Source organism: Ambystoma mexicanum, unplaced genomic scaffold (assembly GCF_040938575.1).
Source record: "Ambystoma mexicanum isolate Mex_15411 unplaced genomic scaffold, UKY_AmexF1_1 Mex_scaf20, whole genome shotgun sequence".
In the NCBI taxonomy this organism is placed as follows: domain Eukaryota; kingdom Metazoa; phylum Chordata; class Amphibia; order Caudata; family Ambystomatidae; genus Ambystoma; species Ambystoma mexicanum.
In genome coordinates this window covers 17,592-44,969 of record NW_027182434.1, presented here as the reverse complement: position 1 = coordinate 44,969, position 27,378 = coordinate 17,592, and the positions used below count along the sequence as shown (strand labels likewise).

Genomic DNA, 27,378 nt, shown 5'->3' with positions numbered 1-27,378 from the left:
GCAGACATCAGCAGCTGTTCATTTCATGCCCTCAAGTCTCCTCGTTAGTATAGTGGTCAGTATCCCCGCCTGTCACGCGGGAGACCGGGGTTCCCCGACGGGGAGGTTAAACCTTTTCTGGATTTTTTTTAGTTCTTGACAAATATTCTTGAAGATTAGGCTGAGTCAAGTAGGGAATGGGTGCCAAGAACTGACTCTTTAAGAAAAAAGCACCGGCAACGCTAGTCATCGTACAATATTTGTGCACAATTGCTTACATTAGGCGGCCGGTCCACTTTATTGAGTCCCCCTCAGCACCATTTAGTGCTCCTGTTGTCTGCGAAGTCCAAATTGTAACCCTGAATCAGTTCCTCTTCTGACCCTTTGTATCATGTTACATGACGAGTAATGATCACCTGTTAGCTTTATCCCTAATTATAACTCTCACTCTTTCCCTGCATCTAACCCTAGCTCTAATCCCATCATTAACCTCGGTCCGGGCACACGCGTGAACCCTTACTCTCATCTCAGCCTCTCCTGGTGATACATCACACCTGGGATCGTTTGCTCCCTGTGGGCTGTGGGAAATTTGCTACCAGCACGCCCTGGAAGTGGGGCTCATTCCGCTGCAACGGGAGGTCTTCCCAGGACGCGTCACAGCTCAACGCAAGAGCTCCTGGGTTTCGAAGGCTCTTGCAGCAAGTCTTCACAAAGCAGCAGGGAGCGCCGTTCCAGATGGGAAACTTGAGACTGGATGTCCAGAAAAGCAAGACGTCAGAAGCGAAACCTTTTTCCTGCAGGGTGTGGCATACCATCCGCTTGCTCATTGCGACAGAGGTGGCACTAATGAAGGAAGAGGTCAACGTTACGTTCTTCTTTAAAATGCAAGGCCAGGAAAAGTGGCAGCGGTGGGATTTGAACCCACGCCTCCGAAGAGACTGGAGCCTTAATCCAGCGCCTTAGACCGCTCGGCCACGCTACCTCCCTGCTAGTCGCCGAAAGCGGAACTTGACCCGTTGCCCGGCCCGCTTTAGTGCTTTGCCTTTTCTCCTTGGAAAGTCTGGAGACAGGCAGTGGAAGGGCAGGCAAACTGTCAGGTGCGCAGAGGAGGGGAGACCATGAGGCAAGGTGGGAGATGGGGGCAAGAAGTGAGAAAAAAACTAATCGCAAGCTAGGGCAGGATTCGGAAAGTGAAGTCGAAAAGGGGCTTAGCATGCAGCCCAGGGGTTTCTTTGACTGTCCTAAGCCCACAGGGACTTTGCCGTCCTCAGCTCATGAGACTTGAGATGGGTAGCTTGATTTGCTGAGGAAATGCGGGATGACAGATTCAACTCTGGAGTCAAACATAGCCCGGAACTATCGCCTTAAACTGAGTTTTAAGCCTGGTGCCGATAAAAAGAAAGAAATTAGCCTTAGATCGGGCAAGCCGTTTGACGGGGGAAAATGAGACCCCCTAGGCCATCTAGGTGGTCGCTGGATGCTGTGCAGACATCAGCAGCTGTTCATTTCATGCCCTCAAGTCTCCTCGTTAGTATAGTGGTCAGTATCCCCGCCTGTCACGCGGGAGACCGGGGTTCCCCGACGGGGAGGTTAAACCTTTTCTGGATTTTTTTTAGTTCTTGACAAATATTCTTGAAGATTAGGCTGAGTCAAGTAGGGAATGGGTGCCAAGAACTGACTCTTTAAGAAAAAAGCACCGGCAACGCTAGTCATCGTACAATATTTGTGCACAATTGCTTACATTAGGCGGCCGGTCCACTTTATTGAGTCCCCCTCAGCACCATTTAGTGCTCCTGTTGTCTGCGAAGTCCAAATTGTAACCCTGAATCAGTTCCTCTTCTGACCCTTTGTATCATGTTACATGACGAGTAATGATCACCTGTTAGCTTTATCCCTAATTATAACTCTCACTCTTTCCCTGCATCTAACCCTAGCTCTAATCCCATCATTAACCTCGGTCCGGGCACACGCGTGAACCCTTACTCTCATCTCAGCCTCTCCTGGTGATACATCACACCTGGGATCGTTTGCTCCCTGTGGGCTGTGGGAAATTTGCTACCAGCACGCCCTGGAAGTGGGGCTCATTCCGCTGCAACGGGAGGTCTTCCCAGGACGCGTCACAGCTCAACGCAAGAGCTCCTGGGTTTCGAAGGCTCTTGCAGCAAGTCTTCACAAAGCAGCAGGGAGCGCCGTTCCAGATGGGAAACTTGAGACTGGATGTCCAGAAAAGCAAGACGTCAGAAGCGAAACCTTTTTCCTGCAGGGTGTGGCATACCATCCGCTTGCTCATTGCGACAGAGGTGGCACTAATGAAGGAAGAGGTCAACGTTACGTTCTTCTTTAAAATGCAAGGCCAGGAAAAGTGGCAGCGGTGGGATTTGAACCCACGCCTCCGAAGAGACTGGAGCCTTAATCCAGCGCCTTAGACCGCTCGGCCACGCTACCTCCCTGCTAGTCGCCGAAAGCGGAACTTGACCCGTTGCCCGGCCCGCTTTAGTGCTTTGCCTTTTCTCCTTGGAAAGTCTGGAGACAGGCAGTGGAAGGGCAGGCAAACTGTCAGGTGCGCAGAGGAGGGGAGACCATGAGGCAAGGTGGGAGATGGGGGCAAGAAGTGAGAAAAAAACTAATCGCAAGCTAGGGCAGGATTCGGAAAGTGAAGTCGAAAAGGGGCTTAGCATGCAGCCCAGGGGTTTCTTTGACTGTCCTAAGCCCACAGGGACTTTGCCGTCCTCAGCTCATGAGACTTGAGATGGGTAGCTTGATTTGCTGAGGAAATGCGGGATGACAGATTCAACTCTGGAGTCAAACATAGCCCGGAACTATCGCCTTAAACTGAGTTTTAAGCCTGGTGCCGATAAAAAGAAAGAAATTAGCCTTAGATCGGGCAAGCCGTTTGACGGGGGAAAATGAGACCCCCTAGGCCATCTAGGTGGTCGCTGGATGCTGTGCAGACATCAGCAGCTGTTCATTTCATGCCCTCACGTCTCCTCGTTAGTATAGTGGTCAGTATCCCCGCCTGTCACGCGGGAGACCGGGGTTCCCTGACGGGGAGGTTAAACCTTTTCTGGATTTTTTTTAGTTCTTGACAAATATTCTTGAAGATTAGGCTGAGTCAAGTAGGGAATGGGTGCCAAGAACTGACTCTTTAAGAAAAAAGCACCGGCAACGCTAGTCATCGTACAATATTTGTGCACAATTGCTTACATTAGGCGGCCGGTCCACTTTATTGAGTCCCCCTCAGCACCATTTAGTGCTCCTGTTGTCTGCGAAGTCCAAATTGTAACCCTGAATCAGTTCCTCTTCTGACCCTTTGTATCATGTTACATGACGAGTAATGATCACCTGTTAGCTTTATCCCTAATTATAACTCTCACTCTTTCCCTGCATCTAACCCTAGCTCTAATCCCATCATTAACCTCGGTCCGGGCACACGCGTGAACCCTTACTCTCATCTCAGCCTCTCCTGGTGATACATCACACCTGGGATCGTTTGCTCCCTGTGGGCTGTGGGAAATTTGCTACCAGCACGCCCTGGAAGTGGGGCTCATTCCGCTGCAACGGGAGGTCTTCCCAGGACGCGTCACAGCTCAACGCAAGAGCTCCTGGGTTTCGAAGGCTCTTGCAGCAAGCCTTCACAAAGCAGCAGGGAGCGCCGTTCCAGATGGGAAACTTGAGACTGGATGTCCAGAAAAGCAAGACGTCAGAAGCGAAACCTTTTTCCTGCAGGGTGTGGCATACCATCCGCTTGCTCATTGCGACAGAGCTGGCACTAATGAAGGAAGAGGTCAACGTTACGTTCTTCTTTAAAATGCAAGGCCAGGAAAAGTGGCAGCGGTGGGATTTGAACCCACGCCTCCGAAGAGACTGGAGCCTTAATCCAGCGCCTTAGACCGCTCGGCCACGCTACCTCCCTGCTAGTCGCCGAAAGCGGAACTTGACCCGTTGCCCGGCCCGCTTTAGTGCTTTGCCTTTTCTCCTTGGAAAGTCTGGAGACAGGCAGTGGAAGGGCAGGCAAACTGTCAGGTGCGCAGAGGAGGGGAGACCATGAGGCAAGGTGGGAGATGGGGGCAAGAAGTGAGAAAAAAACTAATCGCAAGCTAGGGCAGGATTCGGAAAGTGAAGTCGAAAAGGGGCTTAGCATGCAGCCCAGGGGTTTCTTTGACTGTCCTAAGCCCACAGGGACTTTGCCGTCCTCAGCTCATGAGACTTGAGATGGGTAGCTTGATTTGCTGAGGAAATGCGGGATGACAGATTCAACTCTGGAGTCAAACATAGCCCGGAACTATCGCCTTAAACTGAGTTTTAAGCCTGGTGCCGATAAAAAGAAAGAAATTAGCCTTAGATCGGGCAAGCCGTTTGACGGGGGAAAATGAGACCCCCTAGGCCATCTAGGTGGTCGCTGGATGCTGTGCAGACATCAGCAGCTGTTCATTTCATGCCCTCACGTCTCCTCGTTAGTATAGTGGTCAGTATCCCCGCCTGTCACGCGGGAGACCGGGGTTCCCTGACGGGGAGGTTAAACCTTTTCTGGATTTTTTTTAGTTCTTGACAAATATTCTTGAAGATTAGGCTGAGTCAAGTAGGGAATGGGTGCCAAGAACTGACTCTTTAAGAAAAAAGCACCGGCAACGCTAGTCATCGTACAATATTTGTGCACAATTGCTTACATTAGGCGGCCGGTCCACTTTATTGAGTCCCCCTCAGCACCATTTAGTGCTCCTGTTGTCTGCGAAGTCCAAATTGTAACCCTGAATCAGTTCCTCTTCTGACCCTTTGTATCATGTTACATGACGAGTAATGATCACCTGTTAGCTTTATCCCTAATTATAACTCTCACTCTTTCCCTGCATCTAACCCTAGCTCTAATCCCATCATTAACCTCGGTCCGGGCACACGCGTGAACCCTTACTCTCATCTCAGCCTCTCCTGGTGATACATCACACCTGGGATCGTTTGCTCCCTGTGGGCTGTGGGAAATTTGCTACCAGCACGCCCTGGAAGTGGGGCTCATTCCGCTGCAACGGGAGGTCTTCCCAGGACGCGTCACAGCTCAACGCAAGAGCTCCTGGGTTTCGAAGGCTCTTGCAGCAAGCCTTCACAAAGCAGCAGGGAGCGCCGTTCCAGATGGGAAACTTGAGACTGGATGTCCAGAAAAGCAAGACGTCAGAAGCGAAACCTTTTTCCTGCAGGGTGTGGCATACCATCCGCTTGCTCATTGCGACAGAGGTGGCACTAATGAAGGAAGAGGTCAACGTTACGTTCTTCTTTAAAATGCAAGGCCAGGAAAAGTGGCAGCGGTGGGATTTGAACCCACGCCTCCGAAGAGACTGGAGCCTTAATCCAGCGCCTTAGACCGCTCGGCCACGCTACCTCCCTGCTAGTCGCCGAAAGCGGAACTTGACCCGTTGCCCGGCCCGCTTTAGTGCTTTGCCTTTTCTCCTTGGAAAGTCTGGAGACAGGCAGTGGAAGGGCAGGCAAACTGTCAGGTGCGCAGAGGAGGGGAGACCATGAGGCAAGGTGGGAGATGGGGGCAAGAAGTGAGAAAAAAACTAATCGCAAGCTAGGGCAGGATTCGGAAAGTGAAGCCGAAAAGGGGCTTAGCATGCAGCCCAGGGGTTTCTTTGACTGTCCTAAGCCCACAGGGACTTTGCCGTCCTCAGCTCATGAGACTTGAGATGGGTAGCTTGATTTGCTGAGGAAATGCGGGATGACAGATTCAACTCTGGAGTCAAACATAGCCCGGAACTATCGCCTTAAACTGAGTTTTAAGCCTGGTGCCGATAAAAAGAAAGAAATTAGCCTTAGATCGGGCAAGCCGTTTGACGGGGGAAAAGGAGACCCCCTAGGCCATCTAGGTGGTCGCTGGATGCTGTGCAGACATCAGCAGCTGTTCATTTCATGCCCTCACGTCTCCTCGTTAGTATAGTGGTCAGTATCCCCGCCTGTCACGCGGGAGACCGGGGTTCAATTCCCCGACGGGGAGGTTAAACCTTTTCTGGATTTTTTTTAGTTCTTGACAAATATTCTTGAAGATTAGGCTGAGTCAAGTAGGGAATGGGTGCCAAGAACTGACTCTTTAAGAAAAAAGCACCGGCAACGCTAGTCATCGTACAATATTTGTGCACAATTGCTTACATTAGGCGGCCGGTCCACTTTATTGAGTCCCCCTCAGCACCATTTAGTGCTCCTGTTGTCTGCGAAGTCCAAATTGTAACCCTGAATCAGTTCCTCTTCTGACCCTTTGTATCATGTTACATGACGAGTAATGATCACCTGTTAGCTTTATCCCTAATTATAACTCTCACTCTTTCCCTGCATCTAACCCTAGCTCTAATCCCATCATTAACCTCGGTCCGGGCACACGCGTGAACCCTTACTCTCATCTCAGCCTCTCCTGGTGATACATCACACCTGGGATCGTTTGCTCCCTGTGGGCTGTGGGAAATTTGCTACCAGCACGCCCTGGAAGTGGGGCTCATTCCGCTGCAACGGGAGGTCTTCCCAGGACGCGTCACAGCTCAACGCAAGAGCTCCTGGGTTTCGAAGGCTCTTGCAGCAAGTCTTCACAAAGCAGCAGGGAGCGCCGTTCCAGATGGGAAACTTGAGACTGGATGTCCAGAAAAGCAAGACGTCAGAAGCGAAACCTTTTTCCTGCAGGGTGTGGCATACCATCCGCTTGCTCATTGCGACAGAGGTGGCACTAATGAAGGAAGAGGTCAACGTTACGTTCTTCTTTAAAATGCAAGGCCAGGAAAAGTGGCAGCGGTGGGATTTGAACCCACGCCTCCGAAGAGACTGGAGCCTTAATCCAGCGCCTTAGACCGCTCGGCCACGCTACCTCCCTGCTAGTCGCCGAAAGCGGAACTTGACCCGTTGCCCGGCCCGCTTTAGTGCTTTGCCTTTTCTCCTTGGAAAGTCTGGAGACAGGCAGTGGAAGGGCAGGCAAACTGTCAGGTGCGCAGAGGAGGGGAGACCATGAGGCAAGGTGGGAGATGGGGGCAAGAAGTGAGAAAAAAACTAATCGCAAGCTAGGGCAGGATTCGGAAAGTGAAGCCGAAAAGGGGCTTAGCATGCAGCCCAGGGGTTTCTTTGACTGTCCTAAGCCCACAGGGACTTTGCCGTGCTCAGCTCATGAGACTTGAGATGGGTAGCTTGATTTGCTGAGGAAATGCGGGATGACAGATTCAACTCTGGAGTCAAACATAGCCCGGAACTATCGCCTTAAACTGAGTTTTAAGCCTGGTGCCGATAAAAAGAAAGAAATTAGCCTTAGATCGGGCAAGCCGTTTGACGGGGGAAAATGAGACCCCCTAGGCCATCTAGGTGGTCGCTGGATGCTGTGCAGACATCAGCAGCTGTTCATTTCATGCCCTCACGTCTCCTCGTTAGTATAGTGGTCAGTATCCCCGCCTGTCACGCGGGAGACCGGGGTTCAATTCCCCGACGGGGAGGTTAAACCTTTTCTGGATTTTTTTTAGTTCTTGACAAATATTCTTGAAGATTAGGCTGAGTCAAGTAGGGAATGGGTGCCAAGAACTGACTCTTTAAGAAAAAAGCACCGGCAACGCTAGTCATCGTACAATATTTGTGCACAATTGCTTACATTAGGCGGCCGGTCCACTTTATTGAGTCCCCCTCAGCACCATTTAGTGCTCCTGTTGTCTGCGAAGTCCAAATTGTAACCCTGAATCAGTTCCTCTTCTGACCCTTTGTATCATGTTACATGACGAGTAATGATCACCTGTTAGCTTTATCCCTAATTATAACTCTCACTCTTTCCCTGCATCTAACCCTAGCTCTAATCCCATCATTAACCTCGGTCCGGGCACACGCGTGAACCCTTACTCTCATCTCAGCCTCTCCTGGTGATACATCACACCTGGGATCGTTTGCTCCCTGTGGGCTGTGGGAAATTTGCTACCAGCACGCCCTGGAAGTGGGGCTCATTCCGCTGCAACGGGAGGTCTTCCCAGGACGCGTCACAGCTCAACGCAAGAGCTCCTGGGTTTCGAAGGCTCTTGCAGCAAGTCTTCACAAAGCAGCAGGGAGCGCCGTTCCAGATGGGAAACTTGAGACTGGATGTCCAGAAAAGCAAGACGTCAGAAGCGAAACCTTTTTCCTGCAGGGTGTGGCATACCATCCGCTTGCTCATTGCGACAGAGGTGGCACTAATGAAGGAAGAGGTCAACGTTACGTTCTTCTTTAAAATGCAAGGCCAGGAAAAGTGGCAGCGGTGGGATTTGAACCCACGCCTCCGAAGAGACTGGAGCCTTAATCCAGCGCCTTAGACCGCTCGGCCACGCTACCTCCCTGCTAGTCGCCGAAAGCGGAACTTGACCCGTTGCCCGGCCCGCTTTAGTGCTTTGCCTTTTCTCCTTGGAAAGTCTGGAGACAGGCAGTGGAAGGGCAGGCAAACTGTCAGGTGCGCAGAGGAGGGGAGACCATGAGGCAAGGTGGGAGATGGGGGCAAGAAGTGAGAAAAAAACTAATCGCAAGCTAGGGCAGGATTCGGAAAGTGAAGCCGAAAAGGGGCTTAGCATGCAGCCCAGGGGTTTCTTTGACTGTCCTAAGCCCACAGGGACTTTGCCGTGCTCAGCTCATGAGACTTGAGATGGGTAGCTTGATTTGCTGAGGAAATGCGGGATGACAGATTCAACTCTGGAGTCAAACATAGCCCGGAACTATCGCCTTAAACTGAGTTTTAAGCCTGGTGCCGATAAAAAGAAAGAAATTAGCCTTAGATCGGGCAAGCCGTTTGACGGGGGAAAATGAGACCCCCTAGGCCATCTAGGTGGTCGCTGGATGCTGTGCAGACATCAGCAGCTGTTCATTTCATGCCCTCACGTCTCCTCGTTAGTATAGTGGTCAGTATCCCCGCCTGTCACGCGGGAGACCGGGGTTCAATTCCCCGACGGGGAGGTTAAACCTTTTCTGGATTTTTTTTAGTTCTTGACAAATATTCTTGAAGATTAGGCTGAGTCAAGTAGGGAATGGGTGCCAAGAACTGCCTCTTTAAGAAAAAAGCACCGGCAACGCTAGTCATCGTACAATATTTGTGCACAATTGCTTACATTAGGCGGCCGGTCCACTTTATTGAGTCCCCCTCAGCACCATTTAGTGCTCCTGTTGTCTGCGAAGTCCAAATTGTAACCCTGAATCAGTTCCTCTTCTGACCCTTTGTATCATGTTACATGACGAGTAATGATCACCTGTTAGCTTTATCCCTAATTATAACTCTCACTCTTTCCCTGCATCTAACCCTAGCTCTAATCCCATCATTAACCTCGGTCCGGGCACACGCGTGAACCCTTACTCTCATCTCAGCCTCTCCTGGTGATACATCACACCTGGGATCGTTTGCTCCCTGTGGGCTGTGGGAAATTTGCTACCAGCACGCCCTGGAAGTGGGGCTCATTCCGCTGCAACGGGAGGTCTTCCCAGGACGCGTCACAGCTCAACGCAAGAGCTCCTGGGTTTCGAAGGCTCTTGCAGCAAGCCTTCACAAAGCAGCAGGGAGCGCCGTTCCAGATGGGAAACTTGAGACTGGATGTCCAGAAAAGCAAGACGTCAGAAGCGAAACCTTTTTCCTGCAGGGTGTGGCATACCATCCGCTTGCTCATTGCGACAGAGCTGGCACTAATGAAGGAAGAGGTCAACGTTACGTTCTTCTTTAAAATGCAAGGCCAGGAAAAGTGGCCGCGGTGGGATTTGAACCCACGCCTCCGAAGAGACTGGAGCCTTAATCCAGCACCTTAGACCGCTCGGCCACGCTACCTCCCTGCTAGTCGCCGAAAGCGGAACTTGACCCGTTGCCCGGCCCGCTTTAGTGCTTTGCCTTTTCTCCTTGGAAAGTCTGGAGACAGGCAGTGGAAGGGCAGGCAAACTGTCAGGTGCGCAGAGGAGGGGAGACCATGAGGCAAGGTGGGAGATGGGGGCAAGAAGTGAGAAAAAAACTAATCGCAAGCTAGGGCAGGATTCGGAAAGTGAAGCCGAAAAGGGGCTTAGCATGCAGCCCAGGGGTTTCTTTGACTGTCCTAAGCCCACAGGGACTTTGCCGTCCTCAGCTCATGAGACTTGAGATGGGTAGCTTGATTTGCTGAGGAAATGCGGGATGACAGATTCAACTCTGGAGTCAAACATAGCCCGGAACTATCGCCTTAAACTGAGTTTTAAGCCTGGTGCCGATAAAAAGAAAGAAATTAGCCTTAGATCGGGCAAGCCGTTTGACGGGGGAAAATGAGACCCCCTAGGCCATCTAGGTGGTCGCTGGATGCTGTGCAGACATCAGCAGCTGTTCATTTCATGCCCTCACGTCTCCTCGTTAGTATAGTGGTCAGTATCCCCGCCTGTCACGCGGGAGACCGGGGTTCAATTCCCCGACGGGGAGGTTAAACCTTTTCTGGATTTTTTTTAGTTCTTGACAAATATTCTTGAAGATTAGGCTGAGTCAAGTAGGGAATGGGTGCCAAGAACTGACTCTTTAAGAAAAAAGCACCGGCAACGCTAGTCATCGTACAATATTTGTGCACAATTGCTTACATTAGGCGGCCGGTCCACTTTATTGAGTCCCCCTCAGCACCATTTAGTGCTCCTGTTGTCTGCGAAGTCCAAATTGTAACCCTGAATCAGTTCCTCTTCTGACCCTTTGTATCATGTTACATGACGAGTAATGATCACCTGTTAGCTTTATCCCTAATTATAACTCTCACTCTTTCCCTGCATCTAACCCTAGCTCTAATCCCATCATTAACCTCGGTCCGGGCACACGCGTGAACCCTTACTCTCATCTCAGCCTCTCCTGGTGATACATCACACCTGGGATCGTTTGCTCCCTGTGGGCTGTGGGAAATTTGCTACCAGCACGCCCTGGAAGTGGGGCTCATTCCGCTGCAACGGGAGGTCTTCCCAGGACGCGTCACAGCTCAACGCAAGAGCTCCTGGGTTTCGAAGGCTCTTGCAGCAAGCCTTCACAAAGCAGCAGGGAGCGCCGTTCCAGATGGGAAACTTGAGACTGGATGTCCAGAAAAGCAAGACGTCAGAAGCGAAACCTTTTTCATGCAGGGTGTGGCATACCATCCGCTTGCTCATTGCGACAGAGCTGGCACTAATGAAGGAAGAGGTCAACGTTACGTTCTTCTTTAAAATGCAAGGCCAGGAAAAGTGGCAGCGGTGGGATTTGAACCCACGCCTCCGAAGAGACTGGAGCCTTAATCCAGCACCTTAGACCGCTCGGCCACGCTACCTCCCTGCTAGTCGCCGAAAGCGGAACTTGACCCGTTGCCCGGCCCGCTTTAGTGCTTTGCCTTTTCTCCTTGGAAAGTCTGGAGACAGGCAGTGGAAGGGCAGGCAAACTGTCAGGTGCGCAGAGGAGGGGAGACCATGAGGCAAGGTGGGAGTTGGGGGCAAGAAGTGAGAAAAAAACTAATCGCAAGCTAGGGCAGGATTCGGAAAGTGAAGCCGAAAAGGGGCTTAGCATGCAGCCCAGGGGTTTCTTTGACTGTCCTAAGCCCACAGGGACTTTGCCGTCCTCAGCTCATGAGACTTGAGATGGGTAGCTTGATTTGCTGAGGAAATGCGGGATGACAGATTCAACTCTGGAGTCAAACATAGCCCGGAACTATCGCCTTAAACTGAGTTTTAAGCCTGGTGCCGATAAAAAGAAAGAAATTAGCCTTAGATCGGGCAAGCCGTTTGACGGGGGAAAATGAGACCCCCTAGGCCATCTAGGTGGTCGCTGGATGCTGTGCAGACATCAGCAGCTGTTCATTTCATGCCCTCACGTCTCCTCGTTAGTATAGTGGTCAGTATCCCCGCCTGTCACGCGGGAGACCGGGGAGGTTAAACCTTTTCTGGATTTTTTTTAGTTCTTGACAAATATTCTTGAAGATTAGGCTGAGTCAAGTAGGGAATGGGTGCCAAGAACTGACTCTTTAAGAAAAAAGCACCGGCAACGCTAGTCATCGTACAATATTTGTGCACAATTGCTTACATTAGGCGGCCGGTCCACTTTATTGAGTCCCCCTCAGCACCATTTAGTGCTCCTGTTGTCTGCGAAGTCCAAATTGTAACCCTGAATCAGTTCCTCTTCTGACCCTTTGTATCATGTTACATGACGAGTAATGATCACCTGTTAGCTTTATCCCTAATTATAACTCTCACTCTTTCCCTGCATCTAACCCTAGCTCTAATCCCATCATTAACCTCGGTCCGGGCACACGCGTGAACCCTTACTCTCATCTCAGCCTCTCCTGGTGATACATCACACCTGGGATCGTTTGCTCCCTGTGGGCTGTGGGAAATTTGCTACCAGCACGCCCTGGAAGTGGGGCTCATTCCGCTGCAACGGGAGGTCTTCCCAGGACGCGTCACAGCTCAACGCAAGAGCTCCTGGGTTTCGAAGGCTCTTGCAGCAAGCCTTCACAAAGCAGCAGGGAGCGCCGTTCCAGATGGGAAACTTGAGACTGGATGTCCAGAAAAGCAAGACGTCAGAAGCGAAACCTTTTTCCTGCAGGGTGTGGCATACCATCCGCTTGCTCATTGCGACAGAGCTGGCACTAATGAAGGAAGAGGTCAACGTTACGTTCTTCTTTAAAATGCAAGGCCAGGAAAAGTGGCAGCGGTGGGATTTGAACCCACGCCTCCGAAGAGACTGGAGCCTTAATCCAGCGCCTTAGACCGCTCGGCCACGCTACCTCCCTGCTAGTCGCCGAAAGCGGAACTTGACCCGTTGCCCGGCCCGCTTTAGTGCTTTGCCTTTTCTCCTTGGAAAGTCTGGAGACAGGCAGTGGAAGGGCAGGCAAACTGTCAGGTGCGCAGAGGAGGGGAGACCATGAGGCAAGGTGGGAGTTGGGGGCAAGAAGTGAGAAAAAAACTAATCGCAAGCTAGGGCAGGATTCGGAAAGTGAAGCCGAAAAGGGGCTTAGCATGCAGCCCAGGGGTTTCTTTGACTGTCCTAAGCCCACAGGGACTTTGCCGTCCTCAGCTCATGAGACTTGAGATGGGTAGCTTGATTTGCTGAGGAAATGCGGGATGACAGATTCAACTCTGGAGTCAAACATAGCCCGGAACTATCGCCTTAAACTGAGTTTTAAGCCTGGTGCCGATAAAAAGAAAGAAATTAGCCTTAGATCGGGCAAGCCGTTTGACGGGGGAAAATGAGACCCCCTAGGCCATCTAGGTGGTCGCTGGATGCTGTGCAGACATCAGCAGCTGTTCATTTCATGCCCTCACGTCTCCTCGTTAGTATAGTGGTCAGTATCCCCGCCTGTCACGCGGGAGACCGGGGTCCCCGACGGGGAGGTTAAACCTTTTCTGGATTTTTTTTAGTTCTTGACAAATATTCTTGAAGATTAGGCTGAGTCAAGTAGGGAATGGGTGCCAAGAACTGACTCTTTAAGAAAAAAGCACCGGCAACGCTAGTCATCGTACAATATTTGTGCACAATTGCTTACATTAGGCGGCCGGTCCACTTTATTGAGTCCCCCTCAGCACCATTTAGTGCTCCTGTTGTCTGCGAAGTCCAAATTGTAACCCTGAATCAGTTCCTCTTCTGACCCTTTGTATCATGTTACATGACGAGTAATGATCACCTGTTAGCTTTATCCCTAATTATAACTCTCACTCTTTCCCTGCATCTAACCCTAGCTCTAATCCCATCATTAACCTCGGTCCGGGCACACGCGTGAACCCTTACTCTCATCTCAGCCTCTCCTGGTGATACATCACACCTGGGATCGTTTGCTCCCTGTGGGCTGTGGGAAATTTGCTACCAGCACGCCCTGGAAGTGGGGCTCATTCCGCTGCAACGGGAGGTCTTCCCAGGACGCGTCACAGCTCAACGCAAGAGCTCCTGGGTTTCGAAGGCTCTTGCAGCAAGTCTTCACAAAGCAGCAGGGAGCGCCGTTCCAGATTGGAAACTTGAGACTGGATGTCCAGAAAAGCAAGACGTCAGAAGCGAAACCTTTTTCCTGCAGGGTGTGGCATACCATCCGCTTGCTCATTGCGACAGAGGTGGCACTAATGAAGGAAGAGGTCAACGTTACGTTCTTCTTTAAAATGCAAGGCCAGGAAAAGTGGCAGCGGTGGGATTTGAACCCACGCCTCCGAAGAGACTGGAGCCTTAATCCAGCGCCTTAGACCGCTCTGCCACGCTACCTCCCTGCTAGTCGCCGAAAGCGGAACTTGACCCGTTGCCCGGCCCGCTTTAGTGCTTTGCCTTTTCTCCTTGGAAAGTCTGGAGACAGGCAGTGGAAGGGCAGGCAAACTGTCAGGTGCGCAGAGGAGGGGAGACCATGAGGCAAGGTGGGAGATGGGGGCAAGAAGTGAGAAAAAAACTAATCGCAAGCTAGGGCAGGATTCGGAAAGTGAAGCCGAAAAGGGGCTTAGCATGCAGCCCAGGGGTTTCTTTGACTGTCCTAAGCCCACAGGGACTTTGCCGTCCTCAGCTCATGAGACTTGAGATGGGTAGCTTGATTTGCTGAGGAAATGCGGGATGACAGATTCAACTCTGGAGTCAAACATAGCCCGGAACTATCGCCTTAAACTGAGTTTTAAGCCTGGTGCCGATAAAAAGAAAGAAATTAGCCTTAGATCGGGCAAGCCGTTTGACGGGGGAAAATGAGACCCCCTAGGCCATCTAGGTGGTCGCTGGATGCTGTGCAGACATCAGCAGCTGTTCATTTCATGCCCTCACGTCTCCTCGTTAGTATAGTGGTCAGTATCCCCGCCTGTCACGCGGGAGACCGGGGTTCAATTCCCCGACGGGGAGGTTAAACCTTTTCTGGATTTTTTTTAGTTCTTGACAAATATTCTTGAAGATTAGGCTGAGTCAAGTAGGGAATGGGTGCCAAGAACTGACTCTTTAAGAAAAAAGCACCGGCAACGCTAGTCATCGTACAATATTTGTGCACAATTGCTTACATTAGGCGGCCGGTCCACTTTATTGAGTCCCCCTCAGCACCATTTAGTGCTCCTGTTGTCTGCGAAGTCCAAATTGTAACCCTGAATCAGTTCCTCTTCTGACCCTTTGTATCATGTTACATGACGAGTAATGATCACCTGTTAGCTTTATCCCTAATTATAACTCTCACTCTTTCCCTGCATCTAACCCTAGCTCTAATCCCATCATTAACCTCGGTCCGGGCACACGCGTGAACCCTTACTCTCATCTCAGCCTCTCCTGGTGATACATCACACCTGGGATCGTTTGCTCCCTGTGGGCTGTGGGAAATTTGCTACCAGCACGCCCTGGAAGTGGGGCTCATTCCGCTGCAACGGGAGGTCTTCCCAGGACGCGTCACAGCTCAACGCAAGAGCTCCTGGGTTTCGAAGGCTCTTGCAGCAAGCCTTCACAAAGCAGCAGGGAGCGCCGTTCCAGATGGGAAACTTGAGACTGGATGTCCAGAAAAGCAAGACGTCAGAAGCGAAACCTTTTTCCTGCAGGGTGTGGCATACCATCCGCTTGCTCATTGCGACAGAGGTGGCACTAATGAAGGAAGAGGTCAACGTTACGTTCTTCTTTAAAATGCAAGGCCAGGAAAAGTGGCAGCGGTGGGATTTGAACCCACGCCTCCGAAGAGACTGGAGCCTTAATCCAGCGCCTTAGACCGCTCGGCCACGCTACCTCCCTGCTAGTCGCCGAAAGCGGAACTTGACCCGTTGCCCGGCCCGCTTTAGTGCTTTGCCTTTTCTCCTTGGAAAGTCTGGAGACAGGCAGTGGAAGGGCAGGCAAACTGTCAGGTGCGCAGAGGAGGGGAGACCATGAGGCAAGGTGGGAGATGGGGGCAAGAAGTGAGAAAAAAACTAATCGCAAGCTAGGGCAGGATTCGGAAAGTGAAGCCGAAAAGGGGCTTAGCATGCAGCCCAGGGGTTTCTTTGACTGTCCTAAGCCCACAGGGACTTTGCCGTCCTCAGCTCATGAGACTTGAGATGGGTAGCTTGATTTGCTGAGGAAATGCGGGATGACAGATTCAACTCTGGAGTCAAACATAGCCCGGAACTATCGCCTTAAACTGAGTTTTAAGCCTGGTGCCGATAAAAAGAAAGAAATTAGCCTTAGATCGGGCAAGCCGTTTGACGGGGGAAAATGAGACCCCCTAGGCCATCTAGGTGGTCGCTGGATGCTGTGCAGACATCAGCAGCTGTTCATTTCATGCCCTCACGTCTCCTCGTTAGTATAGTGGTCAGTATCCCCGCCTGTCACGCGGGAGACCGGGGTTCAATTCCCCGACGGGGAGGTTAAACCTTTTCTGGATTTTTTTTAGTTCTTGACAAATATTCTTGAAGATTAGGCTGAGTCAAGTAGGGAATGGGTGCCAAGAACTGACTCTTTAAGAAAAAAGCACCGGCAACGCTAGTCATCGTACAATATTTGTGCACAATTGCTTACATTAGGCGGCCGGTCCACTTTATTGAGTCCCCCTCAGCACCATTTAGTGCTCCTGTTGTCTGCGAAGTCCAAATTGTAACCCTGAATCAGTTCCTCTTCTGACCCTTTGTATCATGTTACATGACGAGTAATGATCACCTGTTAGCTTTATCCCTAATTATAACTCTCACTCTTTCCCTGCATCTAACCCTAGCTCTAATCCCATCATTAACCTCGGTCCGGGCACACGCGTGAACCCTTACTCTCATCTCAGCCTCTCCTGGTGATACATCACACCTGGGATCGTTTGCTCCCTGTGGGCTGTGGGAAATTTGCTACCAGCACGCCCTGGAAGTGGGGCTCATTCCGCTGCAACGGGAGGTCTTCCCAGGACGCGTCACAGCTCAACGCAAGAGCTCCTGGGTTTCGAAGGCTCTTGCAGCAAGCCTTCACAAAGCAGCAGGGAGCGCCGTTCCAGATGGGAAACTTGAGACTGGATGTCCAGAAAAGCAAGACGTCAGAAGCGAAACCTTTTTCCTGCAGGGTGTGGCATACCATCCGCTTGCTCATTGCGACAGAGCTGGCACTAATGAAGGAAGAGGTCAACGTTACGTTCTTCTTTAAAATGCAAGGCCAGGAAAAGTGGCAGCGGTGGGATTTGAACCCACGCCTCCGAAGAGACTGGAGCCTTAATCCAGCACCTTAGACCGCTCGGCCACGCTACCTCCCTGCTAGTCGCCGAAAGCGGAACTTGACCCGTTGCCCGGCCCGCTTTAGTGCTTTGCCTTTTCTCCTTGGAAAGTCTGGAGACAGGCAGTGGAAGGGCAGGCAAACTGTCAGGTGCGCAGAGGAGGGGAGACCATGAGGCAAGGTGGGAGTTGGGGGCAAGAAGTGAGAAAAAAACTAATCGCAAGCTAGGGCAGGATTCGGAAAGTGAAGCCGAAAAGGGGCTTAGCATGCAGCCCAGGGGTTTCTTTGACTGTCCTAAGCCCACAGGGACTTTGCCGTCCTCAGCTCATGAGACTTGAGATGGGTAGCTTGATTTGCTGAGGAAATGCGGGATGACAGATTCAACTCTGGAGTCAAACATAGCCCGGAACTATCGCCTTAAACTGAGTTTTAAGCCTGGTGCCGATAAAAAGAAAGAAATTAGCCTTAGATCGGGCAAGCCATTTGACGGGGGAAAATGAGACCCCCTAGGCCATCTAGGTGGTCGCTGGATGCTGTGCAGACATCAGCAGCTGTTCATTTCATGCCCTCACGTCTCCTCGTTAGTATAGTGGTCAGTATCCCCGCCTGTCACGGGGTTCAATTCCCCGACGGGGAGGTTAAACCTTTTCTGGATTTTTTTTAGTTCTTGACAAATATTCTTGAAGATTAGGCTGAGTCAAGTAGGGAATGGGTGCCAAGAACTGACTCTTTAAGAAAAAAGCACCGGCAACGCTAGTCATCGTACAATATTTGTGCACAATTGCTTACATTAGGCGGCCGGTCCACTTTATTGAGTCCCCCTCAGCACCATTTAGTGCTCCTGTTGTCTGCGAAGTCCAAATTGTAACCCTGAATCAGTTCCTCTTCTGACCCTTTGTATCATGTTACATGACGAGTAATGATCACCTGTTAGCTTTATCCCTAATTATAACTCTCACTCTTTCCCTGCATCTAACCCTAGCTCTAATCCCATCATTAACCTCGGTCCGGGCACACGCGTGAACCCTTACTCTCATCTCAGCCTCTCCTGGTGATACATCACACCTGGGATCGTTTGCTCCCTGTGGGCTGTGGGAAATTTGCTACCAGCACGCCCTGGAAGTGGGGCTCATTCCGCTGCAACGGGAGGTCTTCCCAGGACGCGTCACAGCTCAACGCAAGAGCTCCTGGGTTTCGAAGGCTCTTGCAGCAAGTCTTCACAAAGCAGCAGGGAGCGCCGTTCCAGATGGGAAACTTGAGACTGGATGTCCAGAAAAGCAAGACGTCAGAAGCGAAACCTTTTTCCTGCAGGGTGTGGCATACCATCCGCTTGCTCATTGCGACAGAGGTGGCACTAATGAAGGAAGAGGTCAACGTTACGTTCTTCTTTAAAATGCAAGGCCAGGAAAAGTGGCAGCGGTGGGATTTGAACCCACGCCTCCGAAGAGACTGGAGCCTTAATCCAGCGCCTTAGACCGCTCGGCCACGCTACCTCCCTGCTAGTCGCCGAAAGCGGAACTTGACCCGTTGCCCGGCCCGCTTTAGTGCTTTGCCTTTTCTCCTTGGAAAGTCTGGAGACAGGCAGTGGAAGGGCAGGCAAACTGTCAGGTGCGCAGAGGAGGGGAGACCATGAGGCAAGGTGGGAGATGGGGGCAAGAAGTGAGGAAAAAACTAATCGCAAGCTAGGGCAGGATTCGGAAAGTGAAGCCGAAAAGGGGCTTAGCATGCAGCCCAGGGGTTTCTTTGACTGTCCTAAGCCCACAGGGACTTTGCCGTCCTCAGCTCATGAGACTTGAGATGGGTAGCTTGATTTGCTGAGGAAATGCGGGATGACAGATTCAACTCTGGAGTCAAACATAGCCCGGAACTATCGCCTTAAACTGAGTTTTAAGCCTGGTGCCGATAAAAAGAAAGAAATTAGCCTTAGATCGGGCAAGCCGTTTGACGGGGGAAAATGAGACCCCCTAGGCCATCTAGGTGGTCGCTGGATGCTGTGCAGACATCAGCAGCTGTTCATTTCATGCCCTCACGTCTCCTCGTTAGTATAGTGGTCAGTATCCCCGCCTGTCACGCGGGAGACCGGGGAGGTTAAACCTTTTCTGGATTTTTTTTAGTTCTTGACAAATATTCTTGAAGATTAGGCTGAGTCAAGTAGGGAATGGGTGCCAAGAACTGACTCTTTAAGAAAAAAGCACCGGCAACGCTAGTCATCGTACAATATTTGTGCACAATTGCTTACATTAGGCGGCCGGTCCACTTTATTGAGTCCCCCTCAGCACCATTTAGTGCTCCTGTTGTCTGCGAAGTCCAAATTGTAACCCTGAATCAGTTCCTCTTCTGACCCTTTGTATCATGTTACATGACGAGTAATGATCACCTGTTAGCTTTATCCCTAATTATAACTCTCACTCTTTCCCTGCATCTAACCCTAGCTCTAATCCCATCATTAACCTCGGTCCGGGCACACGCGTGAACCCTTACTCTCATCTCAGCCTCTCCTGGTGATACATCACACCTGGGATCGTTTGCTCCCTGTGGGCTGTGGGAAATTTGCTACCAGCACGCCCTGGAAGTGGGGCTCATTCCGCTGCAACGGGAGGTCTTCCCAGGACGCGTCACAGCTCAACGCAAGAGCTCCTGGGTTTCGAAGGCTCTTGCAGCAAGCCTTCACAAAGCAGCAGGGAGCGCCGTTCCAGATGGGAAACTTGAGACTGGATGTCCAGAAAAGCAAGACGTCAGAAGCGAAACCTTTTTCCTGCAGGGTGTGGCATACCATCCGCTTGCTCATTGCGACAGAGCTGGCACTAATGAAGGAAGAGGTCAACGTTACGTTCTTCTTTAAAATGCAAGGCCAGGAAAAGTGGCAGCGGTGGGATTTGAACCCACGCCTCCGAAGAGACTGGAGCCTTAATCCAGCGCCTTAGACCGCTCGGCCACGCTACCTCCCTGCTAGTCGCCGAAAGCGGAACTTGACCCGTTGCCCGGCCCGCTTTAGTGCTTTGCCTTTTCTCCTTGGAAAGTCTGGAGACAGGCAGTGGAAGGGCAGGCAAACTGTCAGGTGCGCAGAGGAGGGGAGACCATGAGGCAAGGTGGGAGATGGGGGCAAGAAGTGAGAAAAAAACTAATCGCAAGCTAGGGCAGGATTCGGAAAGTGAAGCCGAAAAGGGGCTTAGCATGCAGCCCAGGGGTTTCTTTGACTGTCCTAAGCCCACAGGGACTTTGCCGTCCTCAGCTCATGAGACTTGAGATGGGTAGCTTGATTTGCTGAGGAAATGCGGGATGACAGATTCAACTCTGGAGTCAAACATAGCCCGGAACTATCGCCTTAAACTGAGTTTTAAGCCTGGTGCCGATAAAAAGAAAGAAATTAGCCTTAGATCGGGCAAGCCGTTTGACGGGGGAAAATGAGACCCCCTAGGCCATCTAGGTGGTCGCTGGATGCTGTGCAGACATCAGCAGCTGTTCATTTCATGCCCTCACGTCTCCTCGTTAGTATAGTGGTCAGTATCCCCGCCTGTCACGCGGGAGACCGGGGAGGTTAAACCTTTTCTGGATTTTTTTTAGTTCTTGACAAATATTCTTGAAGATTAGGCTGAGTCAAGTAGGGAATGGGTGCCAAGAACTGACTCTTTAAGAAAAAAGCACCGGCAACGCTAGTCATCGTACAATATTTGTGCACAATTGCTTACATTAGGCGGCCGGTCCACTTTATTGAGTCCCCCTCAGCACCATTTAGTGCTCCTGTTGTCTGCGAAGTCCAAATTGTAACCCTGAATCAGTTCCTCTTCTGACCCTTTGTATCATGTTACATGACGAGTAATGATCACCTGTTAGCTTTATCCCTAATTATAACTCTCACTCTTTCCCTGCATCTAACCCTAGCTCTAATCCCATCATTAACCTCGGTCCGGGCACACGCGTGAACCCTTACTCTCATCTCAGCCTCTCCTGGTGATACATCACACCTGGGATCGTTTGCTCCCTGTGGGCTGTGGGAAATTTGCTACCAGCACGCCCTGGAAGTGGGGCTCATTCCGCTACAACGGGAGGTCTTCCCAGGACGCGTCACAGCTCAACGCAAGAGCTCCTGGGTTTCGAAGGCTCTTGCAGCAAGCCTTCACAAAGCAGCAGGGAGCGCCGTTCCAGATGGGAAACTTGAGACTGGATGTCCAGAAAAGCAAGACGTCAGAAGCGAAACCTTTTTCCTGCAGGGTGTGGCATACCATCCGCTTGCTCATTGCGACAGAGCTGGCACTAATGAAGGAAGAGGTCAACGTTACGTTCTTCTTTAAAATGCAAGGCCAGGAAAAGTGGCAGCGGTGGGATTTGAACCCACGCCTCCGAAGAGACTGGAGCCTTAATCCAGCACCTTAGACCGCTCGGCCACGCTACCTCCCTGCTAGTCGCCGAAAGCGGAACTTGACCCGTTGCCCGGCCCGCTTTAGTGCTTTGCCTTTTCTCCTTGGAAAGTCTGGAGACAGGCAGTGGAAGGGCAGGCAAACTGTCAGGTGCGCAGAGGAGGGGAGACCATGAGGCAAGGTGGGAGTTGGGGGCAAGAAGTGAGAAAAAAACTAATCGCAAGCTAGGGCAGGATTCGGAAAGTGAAGCCGAAAAGGGGCTTAGCATGCAGCCCAGGGGTTTCTTTGACTGTCCTAAGCCCACAGGGACTTTGCCGTCCTCAGCTCATGAGACTTGAGATGGGTAGCTTGATTTGCTGAGGAAATGCGGGATGACAGATTCAACTCTGGAGTCAAACATAGCCCGGAACTATCGCCTTAAACTGAGTTTTAAGCCTGGTGCCGATAAAAAGAAAGAAATTAGCCTTAGATCGGGCAAGCCGTTTGACGGGGGAAAATGAGACCCCCTAGGCCATCTAGGTGGTCGCTGGATGCTGTGCAGACATCAGCAGCTGTTCATTTCATGCCCTCACGTCTCCTCGTTAGTATAGTGGTCAGTATCCCCGCCTGTCACGCGGGAGACCGGGGAGGTTAAACCTTTTCTGGATTTTTTTTAGTTCTTGACAAATATTCTTGAAGATTAGGCTGAGTCAAGTAGGGAATGGGTGCCAAGAACTGACTCTTTAAGAAAAAAGCACCGGCAACGCTAGTCATCGTACAATATTTGTGCACAATTGCTTACATTAGGCGGCCGGTCCACTTTATTGAGTCCCCCTCAGCACCATTTAGTGCTCCTGTTGTCTGCGAAGTCCAAATTGTAACCCTGAATCAGTTCCTCTTCTGACCCTTTGTATCATGTTACATGACGAGTAATGATCACCTGTTAGCTTTATCCCTAATTATAACTCTCACTCTTTCCCTGCATCTAACCCTAGCTCTAATCCCATCATTAACCTCGGTCCGGGCACACGCGTGAACCCTTACTCTCATCTCAGCCTCTCCTGGTGATACATCACACCTGGGATCGTTTGCTCCCTGTGGGCTGTGGGAAATTTGCTACCAGCACGCCCTGGAAGTGGGGCTCATTCCGCTGCAACGGGAGGTCTTCCCAGGACGCGTCACAGCTCAACGCAAGAGCTCCTGGGTTTCGAAGGCTCTTGCAGCAAGCCTTCACAAAGCAGCAGGGAGCGCCGTTCCAGATGGGAAACTTGAGACTGGATGTCCAGAAAAGCAAGACGTCAGAAGCGAAACCTTATTCCTGCAGGGTGTGGCATACCATCCGCTTGCTCATTGCGACAGAGGTGGCACTAATGAAGGAAGAGGTCAACGTTACGTTCTTCTTTAAAATGCAAGGCCAGGAAAAGTGGCAGCGGTGGGATTTGAACCCACGCCTCCGAAGAGACTGGAGCCTTAATCCAGCGCCTTAGACCGCTCGGCCACGCTACCTCCCTGCTAGTCGCCGAAAGCGGAACTTGACCCGTTGCCCGGCCCGCTTTAGTGCTTTGCCTTTTCTCCTTGGAAAGTCTGGAGACAGGCAGTGGAAGGGCAGGCAAACTGTCAGGTGCGCAGAGGAGGGGAGACCATGAGGCAAGGTGGGAGATGGGGGCAAGAAGTGAGAAAAAAACTAATCGCAAGCTAGGGCAGGATTCGGAAAGTGAAGCCGAAAAGGGGCTTAGCATGCAGCCCAGGGGTTTCTTTGACTGTCCTAAGCCCACAGGGACTTTGCCGTGCTCAGCTCATGAGACTTGAGATGGGTAGCTTGATTTGCTGAGGAAATGCGGGATGACAGATTCAACTCTGGAGTCAAACATAGCCCGGAACTATCGCCTTAAACTGAGTTTTAAGCCTGGTGCCGATAAAAAGAAAGAAATTAGCCTTAGATCGGGCAAGCCGTTTGACGGGGGAAAATGAGACCCCCTAGGCCATCTAGGTGGTCGCTGGATGCTGTGCAGACATCAGCAGCTGTTCATTTCATGCCCTCACGTCTCCTCGTTAGTATAGTGGTCAGTATCCCCGCCTGTCACGCGGGAGACCGGGGTTCAATTCCCCGACGGGGAGGTTAAACCTTTTCTGGATTTTTTTTAGTTCTTGACAAATATTCTTGAAGATTAGGCTGAGTCAAGTAGGGAATGGGTGCCAAGAACTGACTCTTTAAGAAAAAAGCACCGGCAACGCTAGTCATCGTACAATATTTGTGCACAATTGCTTACATTAGGCGGCCGGTCCACTTTATTGAGTCCCCCTCAGCACCATTTAGTGCTCCTGTTGTCTGCGAAGTCCAAATTGTAACCCTGAATCAGTTCCTCTTCTGACCCTTTGTATCATGTTACATGACGAGTAATGATCACCTGTTAGCTTTATCCCTAATTATAACTCTCACTCTTTCCCTGCATCTAACCCTAGCTCTAATCCCATCATTAACCTCGGTCCGGGCACACGCGTGAACCCTTACTCTCATCTCAGCCTCTCCTGGTGATACATCACACCTGGGATCGTTTGCTCCCTGTGGGCTGTGGGAAATTTGCTACCAGCACGCCCTGGAAGTGGGGCTCATTCCGCTGCAACGGGAGGTCTTCCCAGGACGCGTCACAGCTCAACGCAAGAGCTCCTGGGTTTCGAAGGCTCTTGCAGCAAGCCTTCACAAAGCAGCAGGGAGCGCCGTTCCAGATGGGAAACTTGAGACTGGATGTCCAGAAAAGCAAGACGTCAGAAGCGAAACCTTTTTCCTGCAGGGTGTGGCATACCATCCGCTTGCTCATTGCGACAGAGCTGGCACTAATGAAGGAAGAGGTCAACGTTACGTTCTTCTTTAAAATGCAAGGCCAGGAAAAGTGGCAGCGGTGGGATTTGAACCCACGCCTCCGAAGAGACTGGAGCCTTAATCCAGCGCCTTAGACCGCTCGGCCACGCTACCTCCCTGCTAGTCGCCGAAAGCGGAACTTGACCCGTTGCCCGGCCCGCTTTAGTGCTTTGCCTTTTCTCCTTGGAAAGTCTGGAGACAGGCAGTGGAAGGGCAGGCAAACTGTCAGGTGCGCAGAGGAGGGGAGACCATGAGGCAAGGTGGGAGATGGGGGCAAGAAGTGAGAAAAAAACTAATCGCAAGCTAGGGCAGGATTCGGAAAGTGAAGCCGAAAAGGGGCTTAGCATGCAGCCCAGGGGTTTCTTTGACTGTCCTAAGCCCACAGGGACTTTGCCGTCCTCAGCTCATGAGACTTGAGATGGGTAGCTTGATTTGCTGAGGAAATGCGGGATGACAGATTCAACTCTGGAGTCAAACATAGCCCGGAACTATCGCCTTAAACTGAGTTTTAAGCCTGGTGCCGATAAAAAGAAAGAAATTAGCCTTAGATCGGGCAAGCCGTTTGACGGGGGAAAATGAGACCCCCTAGGCCATCTAGGTGGTCGCTGGATGCTGTGCAGACATCAGCAGCTGTTCATTTCATGCCCTCACGTCTCCTCGTTAGTATAGTGGTCAGTATCCCCGCCTGTCACGCGGGAGACCGGGGTTCAATTCCCCGACGGGGAGGTTAAACCTTTTCTGGATTTTTTTTAGTTCTTGACAAATATTCTTGAAGATTAGGCTGAGTCAAGTAGGGAATGGGTGCCAAGAACTGACTCTTTAAGAAAAAAGCACCGGCAACGCTAGTCATCGTACAATATTTGTGCACAATTGCTTACATTAGGCGGCCGGTCCACTTTATTGAGTCCCCCTCAGCACCATTTAGTGCTCCTGTTGTCTGCGAAGTCCAAATTGTAACCCTGAATCAGTTCCTCTTCTGACCCTTTGTATCATGTTACATGACGAGTAATGATCACCTGTTAGCTTTATCCCTAATTATAACTCTCACTCTTTCCCTGCATCTAACCCTAGCTCTAATCCCATCATTAACCTCGGTCCGGGCACACGCGTGAACCCTTACTCTCATCTCAGCCTCTCCTGGTGATACATCACACCTGGGATCGTTTGCTCCCTGTGGGCTGTGGGAAATTTGCTACCAGCACGCCCTGGAAGTGGGGCTCATTCCGCTGCAACGGGAGGTCTTCCCAGGACGCGTCACAGCTCAACGCAAGAGCTCCTGGGTTTCGAAGGCTCTTGCAGCAAGCCTTCACAAAGCAGCAGGGAGCGCCGTTCCAGATGGGAAACTTGAGACTGGATGTCCAGAAAAGCAAGACGTCAGAAGCGAAACCTTTTTCCTGCAGGGTGTGGCATACCATCCGCTTGCTCATTGCGACAGAGCTGGCACTAATGAAGGAAGAGGTCAACGTTACGTTCTTCTTTAAAATGCAAGGCCAGGAAAAGTGGCAGCGGTGGGATTTGAACCCACGCCTCCGAAGAGACTGGAGCCTTAATCCAGCACCTTAGACCGCTCGGCCACGCTACCTCCCTGCTAGTCGCCGAAAGCGGAACTTGACCCGTTGCCCGGCCCGCTTTAGTGCTTTGCCTTTTCTCCTTGGAAAGTCTGGAGACAGGCAGTGGAAGGGCAGGCAAACTGTCAGGTGCGCAGAGGAGGGGAGACCATGAGGCAAGGTGGGAGTTGGGGGCAAGAAGTGAGAAAAAAACTAATCGCAAGCTAGGGCAGGATTCGGAAAGTGAAGCCGAAAAGGGGCTTAGCATGCAGCCCAGGGGTTTCTTTGACTGTCCTAAGCCCACAGGGACTTTGCCGTCCTCAGCTCATGAGACTTGAGATGGGTAGCTTGATTTGCTGAGGAAATGCGGGATGACAGATTCAACTCTGGAGTCAAACATAGCCCGGAACTATCGCCTTAAACTGAGTTTTAAGCCTGGTGCCGATAAAAAGAAAGAAATTAGCCTTAGATCGGGCAAGCCGTTTGACGGGGGAAAATGAGACCCCCTAGGCCATCTAGGTGGTCGCTGGATGCTGTGCAGACATCAGCAGCTGTTCATTTCATGCCCTCACGTCTCCTCGTTAGTATAGTGGTCAGTATCCCCGCCTGTCACGCGGGAGACCGGGGAGGTTAAACCTTTTCTGGATTTTTTTTAGTTCTTGACAAATATTCTTGAAGATTAGGCTGAGTCAAGTAGGGAATGGGTGCCAAGAACTGACTCTTTAAGAAAAAAGCACCGGCAACGCTAGTCATCGTACAATATTTGTGCACAATTGCTTACATTAGGCGGCCGGTCCACTTTATTGAGTCCCCCTCAGCACCATTTAGTGCTCCTGTTGTCTGCGAAGTCCAAATTGTAACCCTGAATCAGTTCCTCTTCTGACCCTTTGTATCATGTTACATGACGAGTAATGATCACCTGTTAGCTTTATCCCTAATTATAACTCTCACTCTTTCCCTGCATCTAACCCTAGCTCTAATCCCATCATTAACCTCGGTCCGGGCACACGCGTGAACCCTTACTCTCATCTCAGCCTCTCCTGGTGATACATCACACCTGGGATCGTTTGCTCCCTGTGGGCTGTGGGAAATTTGCTACCAGCACGCCCTGGAAGTGGGGCTCATTCCGCTGCAACGGGAGGTCTTCCCAGGACGCGTCACAGCTCAACGCAAGAGCTCCTGGGTTTCGAAGGCTCTTGCAGCAAGCCTTCACAAAGCAGCAGGGAGCGCCGTTCCAGATGGGAAACTTGAGACTGGATGTCCAGAAAAGCAAGACGTCAGAAGCGAAACCTTTTTCCTGCAGGGTGTGGCATACCATCCGCTTGCTCATTGCGACAGAGCTGGCACTAATGAAGGAAGAGGTCAACGTTACGTTCTTCTTTAAAATGCAAGGCCAGGAAAAGTGGCAGCGGTGGGATTTGAACCCACGCCTCCGAAGAGACTGGAGCCTTAATCCAGCGCCTTAGACCGCTCGGCCACGCTACCTCCCTGCTAGTCGCCGAAAGCGGAACTTGACCCGTTGCCCGGCCCGCTTTAGTGCTTTGCCTTTTCTCCTTGGAAAGTCTGGAGACAGGCAGTGGAAGGGCAGGCAAACTGTCA

At 51.3% G+C, this 27,378-nt stretch overlaps 8 non-coding genes across 8 annotated transcripts; all 8 read left to right on the top strand.

Moving 5' to 3' along the window:
• The first annotated feature begins 5,890 nt into the window (after window positions 1-5,890).
• Window positions 5,891-5,962, top strand: TRNAD-GUC (transfer RNA aspartic acid (anticodon GUC)). Its single transcript has one exon. It is a non-coding gene; the product is annotated as a tRNA-Asp (tRNA).
• A 1,396-nt stretch (window positions 5,963-7,358) lies between these two features.
• Window positions 7,359-7,430, top strand: TRNAD-GUC (transfer RNA aspartic acid (anticodon GUC)). The gene has a single exon. It is a non-coding gene; the product is annotated as a tRNA-Asp (tRNA).
• Window positions 7,431-8,826: 1,396 nt separating this feature from the next.
• TRNAD-GUC (transfer RNA aspartic acid (anticodon GUC)) lies at window positions 8,827-8,898 on the top strand. The gene has a single exon. It is a non-coding gene; the product is annotated as a tRNA-Asp (tRNA).
• A 1,396-nt stretch (window positions 8,899-10,294) lies between these two features.
• Window positions 10,295-10,366, top strand: TRNAD-GUC (transfer RNA aspartic acid (anticodon GUC)). Its single transcript has one exon. It is a non-coding gene; the product is annotated as a tRNA-Asp (tRNA).
• A 4,308-nt stretch (window positions 10,367-14,674) lies between these two features.
• On the top strand, window positions 14,675-14,746 carry TRNAD-GUC (transfer RNA aspartic acid (anticodon GUC)). The gene has a single exon. It is a non-coding gene; the product is annotated as a tRNA-Asp (tRNA).
• A 1,396-nt stretch (window positions 14,747-16,142) lies between these two features.
• TRNAD-GUC (transfer RNA aspartic acid (anticodon GUC)) lies at window positions 16,143-16,214 on the top strand. Its single transcript has one exon. It is a non-coding gene; the product is annotated as a tRNA-Asp (tRNA).
• A 7,204-nt stretch (window positions 16,215-23,418) lies between these two features.
• On the top strand, window positions 23,419-23,490 carry TRNAD-GUC (transfer RNA aspartic acid (anticodon GUC)). The gene has a single exon. It is a non-coding gene; the product is annotated as a tRNA-Asp (tRNA).
• A 1,396-nt stretch (window positions 23,491-24,886) lies between these two features.
• TRNAD-GUC (transfer RNA aspartic acid (anticodon GUC)) lies at window positions 24,887-24,958 on the top strand. Its single transcript has one exon. It is a non-coding gene; the product is annotated as a tRNA-Asp (tRNA).
• The last annotated feature ends 2,420 nt before the right edge of the window (window positions 24,959-27,378 follow it).